The following is a 17,863-nucleotide window of genomic DNA, read 5'->3' on the forward strand; positions in this document are numbered from 1 at the left end:
ACATCAATGAATACTTTTTTCTTTTTTTTTTGAAATAGACATCAATGGATATACTTGAATCCATTGATGCTTCGCGAATTCAAGGATTCAAGCAACATCAATGGATACTTGAATCTTACAACTAGCGGCAATTTATGGTGGTCTACGGTGGCCGCCGGTGATTTGATAAAAATAAATTATAAAGCTTTAAAATATTGATAATCATAAAGATCTAATTTTAATATAAATAGTAATATAACATATTATTATTATATATAATACAATGCATACTAAACCAAAAATGATATTGTATTATAACTTAATGCAATGCAATACTAAGTTATCAAATACATTATAATAAAATACAGTTGATGTAAAAAGTGCCAAACACACTCTTAATTAGATGTTATTCTAATACTTCCAAGTTGTTTGTCCAATGTTTATGTTTAAAAATATAAGAGTTGTAAACTCTCGTATAAATTTTTTTTATACAAATTAATGTTGCATAACTCAATTGGGTGGATTAAATATCTCTTAGTTTACATGATTTTATTTTTAATTTTATATTTTCGTCTGGTCAATGAATTTATGTCATATCAATTCAAATAAAACAGGTTTGTATAAAAATTTATGGATCTATCATCTGCTGTTTTAATGTCCTCCTAAAACTTTTTTGATTGTTTGCAATTTAATTACTCTTTATTAAAATTACACTTAATCATAAGTAAAGGGGGGAAAAAAGACTACATGACAAACTCTTTACACCTCACTTGTGTATCTTTAAGTTTGAAATTGGTTTAAGAATTTCATAGATTATATTTGTTCATGTTTGATTTTACGGCTATTACTTTCATGTTTAATTTTTCTGCTTGACCGATTTCTTATGGTTGCCGAGATCCGTAATCAACACCATATTTCACAATTCACATATATTTTACATTAATAGTTGCCAAGTCTGTTAGGGTTAAAACAGCAAACTCCATTCATAATACAAAAACCATGAGAACTGAGAAAGAAATCGGTTAAGCAAGAAATTGGAGTTATTTTCTGCATTTGAAAGGGGTGTTATTAGAAATGATATGATTTTTAAATATTTTAATAAGTATATTGAGAAAATGAGGTTTAAAAGGATTTTTGAGGCGGTGTTAGTAGTATAAAAATTGAGTAATACATCTAACACTATAATTTATCTCACCAACTCTAAAATGAGAGGAATTATAATACATGAAAGATAATACAATCAATTAATACATGTATGACATGCGTAGTTGAATTTCATATAACTAAAATTTACATGCCATTTTTTTTCTAAATAAATACATATATACTATAATATCATTTATTTTTTGTATAACTGACATGACACTTGAGAGGTATTGTGAAATTTCTCGTGATATTGAATATCTATCATTAAAAGATTAAATATTTGAACGTACCCTAATAAATTCTACAGTCACCCTTATTACTATTTTTCTCAAATCCTTAGATGCGAATGAATCAATGAACAGCATAACAAAAACATTGCATTCAATGATCCTGCAAGTAAAATCCACGGCTTCCTTCTCTCTCTAGCCCCTTTTTTTCTCTCTTTTTTTCTTTTATATCCAAAATGAAACCATGAAGGAAGAACAATAAAACTCACTTCTTTTTGCCCCCAATTATCTGAATTGACAGAAGTGGATGAGTCCCCAACCTCCTTTTCTTTTCCTTTTTTCCCCCCTCCTTTTTTTTTGAGTCTGAAATCAAACAAATTATCTTGTTATTTTTAAACATTAACCATTCATTCATGATAGATATTCCGTCTAGAAATAATAATAGTTCATAACATCATAGAATAAATTCAGACATGTTTTGGTCCTAGGTTGATTATTCAGTTTGGGTAGAAAATTTTTAGAGATAGATTCACATACAGAGTAGAAAAGCCAGTGAAAATTAGTAGTGAAAATTTGAACTTTCAAATGTGTTTTTGGTTAAATTAAGTCGAAGATAAATTGAAAAAGAGAAGTGCAAAAAAAAAATATCATCGGGGTCTGTTGAGATAAGTAGTGGACTAGTGGGGGCTGAATAAAAGACGCATGGAAAAGAGTTCCATCTTTTGGGCCTCTGGACAATGAACACCAGCCAGTTCGTAAGTTTACAAATGAAGTGCGCGGCTGACGGGCCGAGCCTGAGCTGATCTGCGCATTCAAACTTCATTTGCCGTTTCCTATGCGCACTTCTATAATTAACTTCATTAGCTTGATGTAATTTCTTTATTGTATGACCGACATAATATCTTTTATAGGGAGGCCTTAAGTTATGTTGAACTTAACTTACGATCCTCTCACAGTAACAGTACCACTGGTGGGACCAGACACTGTTGTTGTGTGAAGCGTAAGTTACGTGCAATATAACTGAGCGCCAGCCTCTTTTATATATTCTAAATTTTTTTGTTGATACGAGATGAGGACAGTGAAGGAATCAATAGTTCTTAAGCCACTGTTAATTACAGTCAATTGGTTCTATTCCAACTTCCAAAATACTACCTTCCCAAGAATGTAGGGACCTAATGCTGATGGATTATCACATGGGTAATCATATTTGAATCCTCAATTTATCCCATTTTCAAATTATTTTTGTTTATTCCAAGATAGCCTTCTTAAAAAATAAAAATAATTTTCAAGAATGTTCTTTTTTTTTTCCCTTCTCACTCATCTACGCACACTCTCTCAGCATTACCATCCTGAGTTGATCTGTTCTCCGCTTTCCTGTCAAATTATTTAATTATTTGGCTACGAGTTTCTTTAATTGTTAACTTCTGAATTATTTAATTTTGTTGCTGCCGACGAATTTGGATAATTGACAAAATTCTAGATATTCTAGTTAGTTTTGCTGGCGCTGGCGGAGTTTGCATCAACTTCGAGTTTTTTATTTGTCTTATAACTTATTTTATTCAAAATTAAAAAATACAGCAACCAGAGGAAATCACAACAGGGCATGTAGATGTGATCGATATAAACCGGGGGTGCATTTTTTTTTTTTTTTTTGAAACGAAGCCATGGACGTCACATGCTGAAAATAGGTGGAGGTGAACCGTAGTGATGATGATGATAGAGTAAAAAAATAAATTTTTTAAATTGTTTTTACAAGAGGAATTTTAGAAACTAAGGGCATCTTTACTTACTAACAATAGAATGAGAATTTTGGAAACGAAATTAATAATGCGTTTTCTTGCAGGCTTTGAATTGGAATGAAAATTGTGCACGACCCAAAATTCATTGAGTTGTGATTCTCAATGGTTTGGGAATCAAAACCTCATTCCCATTAATGAATTTTTTACCCCCAACTAAAAGTCCTAATTTCCATTTTATCCTTGATTTAGATAATAATTAAAAATAAAAAATAATGAAAATCAAACCAAACCCTAGATTCATCTCTGGCTAATCCAATTCACACAAGCAGCACTTATGGCATCGAGCCACCACTAGCAATGGTCGCATCGAACCAACAGTAGCGATCATGTCGCCAACCGCCACCGGTTTTGATCTAATGACAATAATGATGTCAACGATGATGATGATTTTGATTTTGATGATTATTACTATTATTATTAGTAGTTGTTGTGATAATAGTAGTATTATTATAATTAATTAATATTAACGTTAATAATATTATTATTAACAATAATCACAATTATTAAAATACAAAATAGTATTATGATAATAGTTCATTAAGGACCTTTTGGTAACTTGTACTAATTTATGGTGGGTTCACTTATTGAGAATGAGAATGAGAATCAAAGAATGAGAATGAATAGTGTATTTACTTGCTTAAATAAGAAGTGAAATAAAAATAAGAGTGATGAGTCTCACCTAGAATTGAGAATAATTACTAGAGTTCTTATTCTCATGGAGAGAGGCGAGAATGAGAATCTCATTCCCAAAAGTGATCATATTATCCTCACTTAAATCTTATAATTTTTATTTTATCCTTTATAATAATAATAATTATAATAATTATTATTATTATTATGACAATACTAAACTAAGGTCAATTTAGTAAGTTGTAATTATCCATTTCGATTTCAAGATAAAGTAAACACATCAATGGCAATGCAGTTCATTCAAATTCCAATTCGTACAACTAAAGAGAAACAATGTATTATGATTCCCATTTCTCATTAGGATTTTCACCCATTTCAATTCCACTATACTCCAATTACAATCCAGTTTATTCCGATTACTGATTAGTAAAGGGGCAGATCCAGTATTTTGGCGGATCCAGGATTTTAAAGTACCCCGGGCTAAATTTTTTTAAAAAAAGTTATATCGTAAAGTGAACATAAAATTTTATAAGAAAAAAATAAAATACACATAATAAGAAGAGGACATTAGAAATTTTAGACCAAATAATAATTTCTTTAAACAAACTAATTATATAAAAATGTAATTCAAAACAAAAATATAACTAAAGTTGTACTTTTCGCGGCTTCAAATATGGAATTCATCAATTATCGATTATGAATCAATAGTATCTAACCACTTGGTAGTTGTTATTGAGGTTTTTAGCCGCAACCAATTCTCTGAAACTTGTTGTGAAGATTGTGCATTCATTCTTTTATCAATATGTTTAAATGGATCTTTTAAATTGCTTCATCTACTTTGGCAGAGAAACAAAGAAGAGTTTTCCTTATCTTGGATTTATCGGACATTACAACCTATAAATTACCATAACATGAAACTACATAAGAATTAATAAATTAATTAATCATTTCAAGCTTAATTAGCATGCTTAAATAAATTAAACAATTCAATTTTGTTCATCTTTTTCATTTTAAAAAATATTATTAGTGAAAAAATAACAATAATAAATCAACTCAAACTAATAAATCACAAAACTAATTACAAAAAAAAAAGCCAATCAAACATTCAAAATAATAAACTAAAATAATATGTAAAATAAATCAATAAAATCTATCTAAGAAAAATAAATAATTTATGCAAGTTCTAAAAGTATAGTAACATACCAATAGAAAAATGTAGAGATTGCAAAGAAATTGGAAAATATGAACCGATGATGAATTATGATTTGTGAAGCAGTGAATGTAAATTGATGAAGAATGAAGAATCGTGAAGGGTTGGAAATTTTTTTGTTTTTTATAATGGTGTCGATAGAAGTAAAAGAAAAGTAATAATGATGGATGATATTTTGTAATTAACAATTGATGGTATTTTCGTAATTAATAATTAATGGTATTTTTCGTAATTTTAATCAAACTAACTAATTTTTTTTTATATAGACCACTAACAGATCCGCCCCTAATATTAATGGCGATATAATTTATTCTGATTCCAATTCTTACATCTCAAGTAAATAATTTATTATGATTCTCATTCTCTATCCTGATTCAAGCTCATTTTGATTCCAATTTATTATGATTTCAACCCATTTCGACTACTAAGTAAATGCATAATAAAGATTTAATAGAAAAGTGGGGAAGGAGGGTTAAATTAAGGGGTTTAGATATAACCACTCCTTCCTAAAAGATGAGGTGAAGGCTATAAAAGAAAGGCAGCCCAAAGTGCTTGGGCATTGTATTTGATCAAATATACGATGCCCTTGTTTTTCTTTGGATGAATTTTCTAAATGCACCTCACTAGTATCTTGATTACGCCCATTGCATAAAAATAGATGTGTTAGACGCTGAACAATAGTAGACGGTTACATACCTCCGTCTGCCAAAGAAAATGCATCATTTACAAATTATTTCAGCGAAGGAGAACTTTAGTTTGGAACTTTGAATGAGATAATGAAACATTTTTCTTCTGAAACAGCGCATCTTTAAATGCACAACAGGGCTCTTTAAATTTCGAAAAGATGATACTGATTCAGTATTAGTGAATTGTGAACAGAAGCGTAGCTATTACGGATTACCAAAACATGTTCTCCAATAAACGGGCTTTCAATTGTTTTTTTTCAATATTTTTACCTAGATTTTTCATTAAGTAAATGCTAGATGTCGGCCACCCGAACCAGAATTCACAGAGGCATGGAATAATCAGCAACAAAGTGGCCTGAAATTGGCCACGGCATTGTATCTGCTGAAAATGTAGTTAGCGTAAACATATCAAAGCTGGCAAATGTATAAAAGCCAGCTACAAAAAATTCAATGACATTTCAACAATTTTACCTTCCCTATTAATGGTTTAACGCTTAACATGTCTGTGTCCGACAGCCAATCTTAATTATATTCATCTCCTCCCCATGCCTAGCCATATGAGTTGCTTTTGAGTCAACTTATTTCAATAGTACCCGCGAACCAAATCAAGAAAACACATTAAGCCATTGGAAATTCTTTGTTCGTTTTGCCGATTGATAACATTGTATGTTGGTGTGCAAGATGAAGCTCATGCTACATTTTAATTTCTCTCGTTACGTTGTCGCGATCATAGCACACGTTTAATGTTCTTTCTTCACTGAATGAAGATCAAGTACCGAAAGTGATGGCTGTTTGATATACATTACCAGTACACAGTAATTCAAAAGCACGACGCTTCCCTTTAATTCTGAGTGCTGGCGGTGGAAATTAATTTCATGCTGTGAAACCTAACTAGCTACATATATATACACACATCTCGGCGATGTCAAATGCCATGCACGAAGCGTTTCGTTACTTAGTTTTGCTTTTAATAATTATTATGAATTAGCTAGGTAGATCTTATCCTGGCGTTTACCAACCTCTCAACTAACAAATCTTATTAGCAAACGACTATCCATGTGTAGCTTTTATGCCAAGCAAGTTAAATTAAAGTCAGATTTAATTGAAAAAAAAAAAAAAAAAAAAAAAAAAAACTTGGAAGCGAAAAAAAAAAAAGTTCCGAGTATGTCGGAACCCTACGAGAACATTGGAACAAACGATAACTCTAGTTTTTTTGGGACTTTTCCGCCGCCGTTTGTCGATGATCGATCAAGTAAAAAGGCCCGCTGGAGGGCGAATGGACTGGATGCCAATGATCCGCTTCCAGCATCTTATCGAGATGCACTTCGTGATTTTGGCCAAGGGAAGAATAGTGTTCATGGGATGACTGAGGGAGAGGAATTTCAAGACGATGATTGGGATTTTGAGCCAGGAGATGTCATGGTACGTTCTGATGGAGCTATGCCAGCAATAGACTTTTCGAAACGCATTCAAGAGAAGCTAATCAAACCATGGCAAAACTCAGTTGTGGTTAAACTTCTGGGTAGAGATATTGGATACAGAGTGTTGTACAATAGATTGAAATTGATGTGGAAAAAGATTGGGGAGTTTTCAGTGGTGGACTTGGAGAATAACTTTTTCCTGATTCGGTTACAGTCTTATGAGGATGTTGAATATGTCTTAACGGAGGGGCCATGGGTCATTATGGGACATTATTTAACTGTGCAACCATGGTCTCCACAATTTGACAGCAAGGTGACTAAATTAGATACAGTTAATGCTTGGATTCGGTTACCTGGACTGCCCATGCATCTTTATGATAAGCGTATCCTGAAGAAAGTTGGTCAGCTTGTAGGGTTTGTCCTCAAAATTGATGTGAACACTGCATCCAATGAAAGAGGAAAATTCGCAAGGCTGGCGGTGCGAATATCGCTCACTAAGCCTCTGGTTTCTCAGTTTAAAATTAATGGCAGTGTTCAAAAAGTTGAATATGAGGGATTGCCAATAATATGCTTCAAATGTGGGCGCTATGGTCATTCAAGCAATGGGTGTACATCTGGAGATGCACAAGAGGTTGCACTGGAGGCAACTATTGGTACTGAGGTTGCATTCATACCTCCCACAACCATTCACACTAATGCGGGAAAGGAGGATCGAAACAGGGAAGATAGTTTTGGCCCCTGGATGATTGCTCCAAGGAGAAGAAGGGCTGCGCCAATTCTTGGTAAGGAGAATGTGAGCAGCAACATGCAAAATCAAAATCATAATGCTGGCATGTCACGTTTCACTGTTCTTGAGGATGCTGTTGAGGATATTGAGGCTGTGGGAGTGGCCTTCCATGATTCCCCGAAGGAGCTACATCAATTGCCCAACCCATCTATCTACTCCCGTACTATGAGTAAGCCTAAACCTGTTTTTAATCTCATTGCTAACCCTAAATCACAGACCCTACGACCTAACATGAAGGGCAAACAAATTGCCAAGCCCCAACCGCCCAAACCTAAACAGACAATTACTGGAACCTCTAAAGTCATGCATGCAAACATTATTCCACGTCCCAAAGCAACCCCCAGTTCAAAGCAAGCCAACCCCTCATCTGCTACTTCCCGTGGTCCCTCCATAGCGCATACAACTCTTAACCCAAAATATCACACAGTAGTTTCCTTCGCTTACCCACCTAACATCCTTGTTGGGGAAACTAGCGGGGCTCAAAAAGAGATCGCTCATGAAGTGGACCCAGGGCACCAACCTCCTTTTGAACAGTTAAATGATCCCCCTGATAGTGGTGAGGTGGGGGAAGAGGATGATATTATGAATAATGTTGATGACAACACATCTGATGTTGAAACCTCCTTTGTCAATGAGACTCCTGGTTTGCAGGAGACATCGCCAAGGGGTACCCGCCAGTAAGGCATTTCTTTCTCTGGTTATTTTTATGATATCTGTCATGTTTTGGAATGTTCAGGGAGCGGGCTCGACGAGTTTTAAGCTCTCTTTTAATTCTTTAATCTCAAGTTATAAGCCTTCAGTGGTGGTGTTGTCTGAACCGCGTATTAGTGGCAAGAAAGCTGATCTTTTCATAAAGGGGAGTGGTTTTGATAGGTCTCATCGGGTTGAAGCCGTGGGTTTTACTGGAGGGATCTGGATATTATGGAAGAATTATTTAAACATCGAGGTGGTGCTTAATCACAAACAATTCATCCATTTTAGAGTTATGAATCAGAATGTAATGCAGTCATGGGTGACAGCAGTTTACGCTAGTCCTGTGTCAACAACCCGTCGGGAACTCTGGACTCAACTAGGAGAGATTGCACATCACATGAGGGGCCCTTGGATTGTGGGGGGTGACTTCAACTCTATTTTGTATGCTAATGAGAAACGTGGGGGATCCCAGTCCAACACGGGTATTTGCCATCTTTTTAATTCTTGGTTTCACTCAAACAGTATTGTTGACTTGCAGTTTAGCGGTCCCCAGTTTACGTGGTCACGTGGAGGTTTATCCAAAAGGCTTGACCGCGCCATGTGTAACCAGGATTGGTTGGTAAAATTTGCGAATTACTCGGTACTGCATCTTCCCCGTGTTGCCTCTGATCATAGACCCGTGCTTGTTCGGTTTGAGCGATATATTCATCGGAATGTGGATCAAAAGCCTTTTAGATTTCAAGCTGCATGGCTTAAGGATTCTCGGTTTAACGAGTTCATGAAGACAAGCTGGGATCGTTCTAAGTCTTATGGGCAAGCTACCAACGACTTTGTTCGGAATGTTTCAGATTGGAACAAAAACGTTTTTGGCAATATCTTTAATCGGAAAAAATCTTTATTAGCCAGGATTGGGGGAGTGCAAAAAGCAATGGAGAATAGACCTTACAAGAGTCTTATTCGACTAGAGTTGAAGTTGAGGAAGGAGCTGGAGACAGTTTTGGCGCAAGAAGAAATTTTTTGGTTCCAAAAATCCCGACGAGACTGGATTGCTTTTGGGGATCGAAATACCAAATTTTTTCACCAAAAGACAATCACTAGGAGAGCCCGTAATCGGATTAAAGCAATCAAGGATAGCTGTGGTGTTTGGTTATATGACCCTCAAGCGATTAAAAGAGAAGCTGTGGAATTCATTTCGAAGTTGTATGCCCCTGATCAAGTGTTGCATCAATTGTATCCATTGCGTGACCGATTCCCAGAGATTGAAGAGACTAGGTTGGCTAGCCTTGGTGTGCCAGTTGACAATGAGGAGATTCGTAGTACTATATTTCAGATGAGCCCGTTTAAAGCTCCGGGGATTGATGGTTTGCCAGCTTGCTTCTATCAAACACAATGGAGTATTGTTGGAGATTCGCTTTGTGAGACAATAAAATCTATGTTCAAAGATGGAGTGGTGCCAGAGACGGTGAACAAGACTCTCCTGGTTTTAATCCCGAAAACTGATCATCCCAGCTCCTTCAAGTTCTATCGTCCCATAAGTCTTTGTACTGTGACATACAAAACAATCACGAAACTCATTGTGAATAGACTGCAACACCTCTTACCGGATCTGATTGGACCTCACCAAACTAGTTTTGTACCAGGAAGACATATCACTGAGAATATAATCGTTGCTCAGGAGATTATTCATTCTATGAAACGTAAAAAAGGTAAGAAAGGTTGGATGGCTATTAAGGTTGACTTGGAAAAAGCTTATGATAGGCTGAACTGGAGCTTCATTTCGGATACTCTTACGGAGTTGAGATTACCACCATCTCTAGTTCAGCTAATTATGAATTGTCTCACAACTGCTCGAATGAATGTTTTATGGGAGGGGGAGTTTACTGAGGACATTTCACCTAGCCGGGGTGTTCGTCAAGGTGATCCATTATCCCCCTATATTTTTGTTCTCTGTATAGAGCGTCTCAGTCATGGGATTTATGAGTCTATTCATCAGAATATGTGGAGGCCAATTCGGCTATCTCGCTCGAGTCCCCCTTTGAGCCACTTATTTTTTGCGGATGACTTGCTACTTCTTGCTGAAGCTTCCAAGGATCAAGCTCAATTTATTACGGAAGTGTTAGATTCATTTTGTCTTAGCTCGGGTGCTAAGGTGAATAAAACTAAAACTCAAGTTTTCTTCTCCCATAATGTTCCAGGGCATACCGCTCATGACCTGAGTAATGAGCTTGGATTTACTGCCACCTCTGATTTGGGTAAATACTTAGGAATGCCTCTTCTCCATGGGCGTATCACAAAATCCACGTATCAGGAGATTTTGGATAAAGTTGATCAGAGGCTTTCGGGCTGGAGTGCCTCTCACTTATCTCTGGCAGGTAGGATCACCCTATCTCAGACTGTTTTACAGGCTGCTCCCATCTATGCAATGCAATCAACTTACCTGCCGGCAAGTATTACTTCTAAGCTTGAACAAATGTGTAGAAGATTTCTTTGGAGTGGTAATGGGGAGCATCGGAAAATGAGCCTTATTGGTTGGGACAGAGTATGTCAGCCAAAATCTACTGGTGGTCTTGGCTTTAAGAAGCTTGCTCTCATGAATAAAGCTTTTATAATGAAAATTGCATGGCTTCTTATGACCAAACCTGAAAAGCTTGTGGTTAGGGTATTGTTGTCTAAATATGGTCTTTCCCCAACTGATACCCACCATAACTTACGTACAAATGCAGGTTCCCCCCTCTGGAAGGCTGTGGGGAGAGCTTGGGAGCCTACCAGACGGGGTCTGTGCTGGTTTATTGGTGATGGAACGACTGTCAGATTTTGGTGGGACTGTTGGGCGATCGATGATCAACCTTTGGCGAACTTAGCTCTCTCTAGTATTCCCAGTGATATAAGTCTTCAACCGGTTGCTCAGTTTACGCTTTTGAATGGCTCCTGGAATTGGAACAAATTTAGCCATCTCCTGCCCCATCATGTTGTGTTACGGATTGCGTCCATCATGCCTCCGTCTTCGAACAATGGGACTGATAATTTTTATTGGGCTGCATCCCCTTCGGGGCACTTCACTGTTCGTTCAGCTTATATGCTCCTTGCTAAGCCGTGGCTATCTGAGGAGAGTTCAGTTTGGAAGCTAGCTTGGTCTTGGAAAGGACCGCAGAGGATCAGAGTTTTTATTTGGCAAGCCCTTCACTCCAGACTCAAGACTAATTGCGAGCTTGCATCTCGGGGAATAGCCATGGATACAGCTTGTGAGCGTTGTGGATTTGTCCGGGAGGATACGCTACATGTGTTGCGTGACTGCCCCTATTCAATGGCAATTTGGAAGCGTCTTCTGATTAATGGAGCTCACCAAAGTTTCTTTTTGGATGGCCTCACAGATTGGTTGGGTTCTAACCTTCATACAGCTAGCTCTCATGGTGATTCACAAGGGTGGTCGTTAATTTTTGGGGTAGTTATTTGGAGGCTGTGGTTCTGGAGAAATAAGCTCATGTTTAATCATGAGATGTGGGAAAGTGATCGTATCATGCTGGATATTTATTCGCGGGTTGCTGAAATTCAAAGCTGCTTCAACAGTTCTCTCGGTGTTGGGAAGAGACATGTTGAGAAGTGGATCCGTTGGAGCTCTCCATCCTGGCCGTGGGTAAAATTGAATACTGATGGTGCTAGGAAGGACTCAGGTGTTGCAGGAGCGGGAGGTCTTGTTAGGGATTACAGGGGAGTTTGGCAGGTTGGGTTCTGCGTCAACCTTGGTGCTTGTTCTGTTCTTACTGCGGAAATATGGGGCTTGTACCACGGGCTTTGCATGGCTTGGCAAAGAGGGTTTCGAAGGATTTGGGTAGAAGTTGATAGCAAATCTGTTACTCAAATTCTGGAGAATCCGACCACTCCTGTTAATGAGCATCACTCTCTCATCCTTGCCATTCGGGAGCTGCTTAGCAGGGACTGGATCGTGAGAGTGAACCACATCTATAGAGAAGCGAACATAGCAGCAGATTTTCTGGCCTCTTTTAGCTTGTCCTTACCTTTAGGTTTGCAATTTCTTACTAATGCTCCTCCTGGTTTACAGAGCATTCTTAATAACGATATAGCTGGAGTTGCCCATTCCCGCGTAGTGGTGTTTTAGCTCTATTAGAGCCCATTATTGATCCAAAAAAAAAAAAAAAAAGTCAGATTTAATTAGTATATTATATTTTGTTTTAAAAGCTAATTGGGTGGGCACGAAGTTTATAGTTAACTAATATGAATGGTACTCATTATTTGGTTGTTAATGCTTCCCTATAATTCTGTTGTTGTTGTTGTTGTACGCTGCCTTATGTTTTTCTCGTGGCTGTTGTACAATTGTACTCTTTGAATCTCGAGTGACGTGCTTTTCAATCCACCCCAATTGTTAGTGGGGAGCCTCTAAGTTACAATAATTGTAACATACATCCCTCATGTGAACCACACAAAATTGTAGGACCCACAATTTGTGTGGTTCACATGAAGAATGTATGTTACAATTATTGTAACTTAGCATTTGCCTTGTTAGTGTGTCTCTCTCTCATCATTAGGGTTCATGATGGTACGTAGTAGGGCTAGCTAAATAGTTTTATAGGGTGAATTATTATGAAGATGAATTGAAGGAAAAGATCAAATTCTTCAACATGTTCATTTAAGTATCTTTTTGAACGTGAATAGCACTAGCAGCTTTATCTCCAATTAATGATATTTCCGTCGTTCCATTTTCAGTGGTGCTTTCACATATTGGGGATTCTTATGGTGTGTTTAATTGTGGATTTAAAGAATGAGAATGAAGAAATGAGAATGAAATCTATGTTTATTTAGCAAAATATAATTTGAGAATGTAAATAAAATATGATTTGGGAATGTGAATAAAATATGTGGGTCCTACATAATTTGGAAATAAGGAATGAGAATCTCATTCCCGTAAGGGGTTGGGAATGAAAATGTGGGAATGAAAATGAAATATATATTTATTTTTCTATCCTTCTAATTTTTTCATAATTCCTAAATTACCCTTATTCAAATCACAAATAATTTATTATTTTAAATGTCATTAATAATAATTATAATAATTATTATTAAATTTTATTAACTTTATTATTTTAGTTATTATTAATTATTGTTATTATTATTTTTATTAATATTATCATTATTAACAATAAAAATAATGATAAAAATAATAATAATAACAACGACAACAACAACAACAATAATGATAATATTGTTAATAATGATAAAATAATTATTTTTATTAATTATTAATACTATGAGTATTGTGGTAAATTAATTCTTATTCTCATTCCTCGTTCCCATTTATTTTGCCAAGTAAACACATCAATGGCATTCTAGCACATTCCCATTCCCATTTATTTTTGCCAAGTAAACATTGAAATCTCATTCTCATTCCCAGCTCATTCCCATCCTAGGAAGTAAACGCACCATTAATCTCTTATGTTGTTGAAAACTCGCAATACAAACTTTACGCCTTACACTACCTTTACATAATATAAATATATGAAAATGGTCATTAATCCATAAATGCATCAGCAATGATATTAATTGCGAATTAGGGTCCATACACTCACAATCACAGATCCAAGTATCCAACACCTTAAAAATATATATTTTTAAAGTGTTTAATTTTATTTTAAAAGCATTTACAACGACCCGAAAAAATGATGTGCGTACATCTTCTTGCACCAAAAAAAAAAAAATTACATGCATGGAGATGTCGTGCCACCTAATTAAAGTTCTATTTAAAATTTAAACTGCAGTTGTTGTGGAAAAAAATTATAACTATGAAACAAAAATTAATAATATGTAATAAATATAAATTTTGATAAAATTATTAAAGATATAATAGATTTTTCATCATACAAATAAAAAATCATATTAATATAACTTTCAATCTACAACATCTAGTGTTTACCAAACATTTTAATAAAAATTACAGCTGTCCAATTTTAATTCCAAACACACCTTAATTACGTGAGAAGTAGTTTTATAGGTGGAGCATCAACAAGCAGTCTGCGTGCTCATCTATTGATTGCAACATTACACGCTAACATTTACGAAAACAAAAAATTTAAAAAAATAAAATTGTTTCTTTGTGTGTGTTAGTTAGTTATCTGTATTTTCAAACGGTTTACTGGCTTAGAATCTTAATGAAAAAGATGTAATTTCTTAAATTTAATCGTACAAAACTCAAATATATAAATTTGTCACTAGTTAAATGAGCGCGACATGAACACAAATTTGGTCGTAAAATTACACAATTCTGATTGTCAAACACATGGTCACATGGTAACATGTACGTAACGAACTAACGGTAGTGTAACTTAGCAGGAGCTATCATTAGAAAATATTAATATTAATAATAATATTTTCCCCCCCCCTTTTTTTTTTTTATTTCCAACCTTTGTTTTTTTGGGGGGGGGGGGGGGGGGGTGTTGGGAGAACTTGTTTTTACGTAGAAAGAAAAGCTGAAAAAGAATCTGTGGCCATATCCATAACACTGCAAAAGCTTTATTTAGAGTAGCTACGCCTACGGTCTAGACTAATGCATTTGATTTTGATTTTTGAAGAGCCGAGACTCGAGACTCGAAGAGCAAGACCCTGCCAGTACTGCGACGAATCTTGCTACTAGACGACCGTGTACTGCGTCTCTGAATAATAAACGAGATTTGGTAAAAGTAAAAAAAATTATTTCTTGGAAATTAACAAAACGGAAATCAGCCGTCAAATTAATTAATTAAAAATCAAGCCTCGTTTTCTCAGCCAGCTGTCTACCAGAGAAACCAACTTGCATGCTTTTCAGATTTCAGTGTATCTATCAATCTCCCTATCAATCATACCAATCAACGGGTAGAGGATCTTTGGAGAATCAAGATGGCGTGTGGTCGGCGTGGGGACCGACCCGACGTGGGTCGAACTGTCGTTTCATTTATTACGTGGGCGCGTTTTTGAATCTTCTTGATACGGCTGTGGGCGTTTGCGTTTGTGCTGCCGCAGAACCCCGACTCTGTTTGCGTTCGGGGACCCCCCCCACCTTTTGCGTCTCTGTTTCTTCTTCCCCTTTGCCTTTCTATCGCATCCCAACTAAACACTAATAATTCCAAACGCCGCTGGCTTCTGTCCCAAAAATAAAACTGTCACTCGACTATAAACAACAACTTTTTATTCAATAAATTTGGCGGGAAGCATTGGCTCTTAAGGATTTTAGAGATTTTGAATACTAGTTTTTTTATTATTATTATTATGATTCTCTTTTTTGCCCTGGATTTTATATGTAACCTGTGCCAATGTAAATAAAAAAAAAAAAAAAACAAAACAAATGGATAACTAAATTCATACACCTCTAGCAGGTTCCAACAACATTGGGTCCACTATCCGCAAAATGGACCCAGATCCTAAAAAGCGGGTTCCAATCCAAACTGTGCCAAACATCCAAAAATATCTAATATTTTTATACATATAATGAACTAAAAAGAAAAGGGACCGTTTGCCAACGTCAAAATCGCACCCCCCACCTTTAAACTTTTTAGCTTTTTCTTACGTGGATGATGAATTGGCAACAAATGAGAACGCCCCTTCGGCTGCTCCATGAGACCTCTGCGACTCTGAGTTCGTATTATTTTGTATATAAAAAAATATATGTAGTTAATACTTTTTTTTTAATTTTACTATTTAAGTCCAAGAAGAACAAAGAAAAGAAAAGAATATTATGACTCGCACGTGTTACGTGCGTGACTGCCATGCTGGCTCCACATGTAAATCTGATAACTCGTCTGCCGCATGTCACGTGCACCTTTGGCTTGTCCCCAAAAAATTAGTTAAAAATTAATTAAAGAAACACATACCACCTCGCTCTCTGTGACATCGTCAGTCCGGGCCGCTTTGACCGCTGACTGAAAACTGAAGTAAGGTGTATTAATGAATTTAAAGCGATCAGTTAACCACGATTAGTTGTCTAATTAACTTGTAGCGCTGATGATGCTTTGTGGAAGACAGTTAGAATGGTAGTTATTAGTAGTTAGCCGTGGTTTTGTCAAGCCGATGGGTTCATCCATTCCAATCGTGGACTGCTGTTGCACGTGGTTTATCGCTACTTGAATGATATTTCTCTTAAAAAAAGAACTCATCAATGTCCATCAATAATTCTACGTTTTTCAAGTGAATGTCTTAATTAAAAGATTTAATAACAAGTTATGTATAAATTATTAATTAGACGATGAAATTTCCTAACATGTAAAATTATTTATTTAACAATTCTTTTATCTAATGAATGAATGTAATATCATTTATAATGATATATAAAGTTAGTATAAAGAGGAAATCTTGGGTGTTTTAGAAGTGTTGTTTAGTTTTCATTCGCTCACTATTAAATATTATTTTTGTAATATTTATAGGCATGTGATAAGTAATGAATAGATAAGGAGTGAAGATATGTGAACACTAAAGACTCTCACAAATAAAATCAACCACCTCATTATATATATATTAGTGATTCCATTAAAATATCAAATCAAGATAAGTGTTATGATTTTTATTTGGCTGCTTTTCACAAAGTGGGGTTGCGCCCACCGTGCCATCAAAGTTGCCTTATCACTTCTCGTCTTGCTTGGTTTAGTGCAAAAAACATAGACACACAACAAAATGGCACCCTTTTCTTTTCTCAATCCATTATATGTTTCAATTATAAACTCATGATAAAACACCTTTTTATACATGTACTAATCAAAATGAAACGTTTTGGCTATTATAAAGAAATGTCGTTTCCAAGAGGGGCAGCCTAGGGCTAGGTAAGATAATGCGCGCATTACATACATTTTGCTAAAAGATAAAAAGATGGCTGCATATTAGGACGCCACTCGAACGAATGGCCAGGGGGTTACGCTAGCACTGGTGCCCGCGTTGCATATACGAATGTCGCATTAATTTTGCAAATTGCAGTCGCGTTCCACTTGTTTTGTTGTTCGTCAAAGTGCCGAGACAAATTCCGGGAGTTGAGTAATGTGGCTCGTTTGGATTTGCACATGTTAGCACACACGATGTCTTATAATTTGTGCCCCTTGCGTAGATGCAGCACCAACGCCGCCCGCCCCAATCAATCAAATCAATCACTTTAATCGCGCCGACCGAAATATGGGTGGAAGACACCAATTTTACACCAAAATATTCCGACATCAAAGGAGTTTTCGGAAACCGCTGTTGCGTAAATCATGCTCTTTTTTTTTTTTTAATAAAAAGTTTATATTTGGATTGATGATTGATCAAAGCAGCACAAAC

The sequence above is a fragment of the Citrus clementina genome, unplaced genomic scaffold (genome assembly GCF_000493195.1).
Source record: "Citrus clementina cultivar Clemenules unplaced genomic scaffold, Citrus_clementina_v1.0 scaffold_4, whole genome shotgun sequence".
Lineage (NCBI taxonomy): Eukaryota > Viridiplantae > Streptophyta > Magnoliopsida > Sapindales > Rutaceae > Citrus > Citrus x clementina.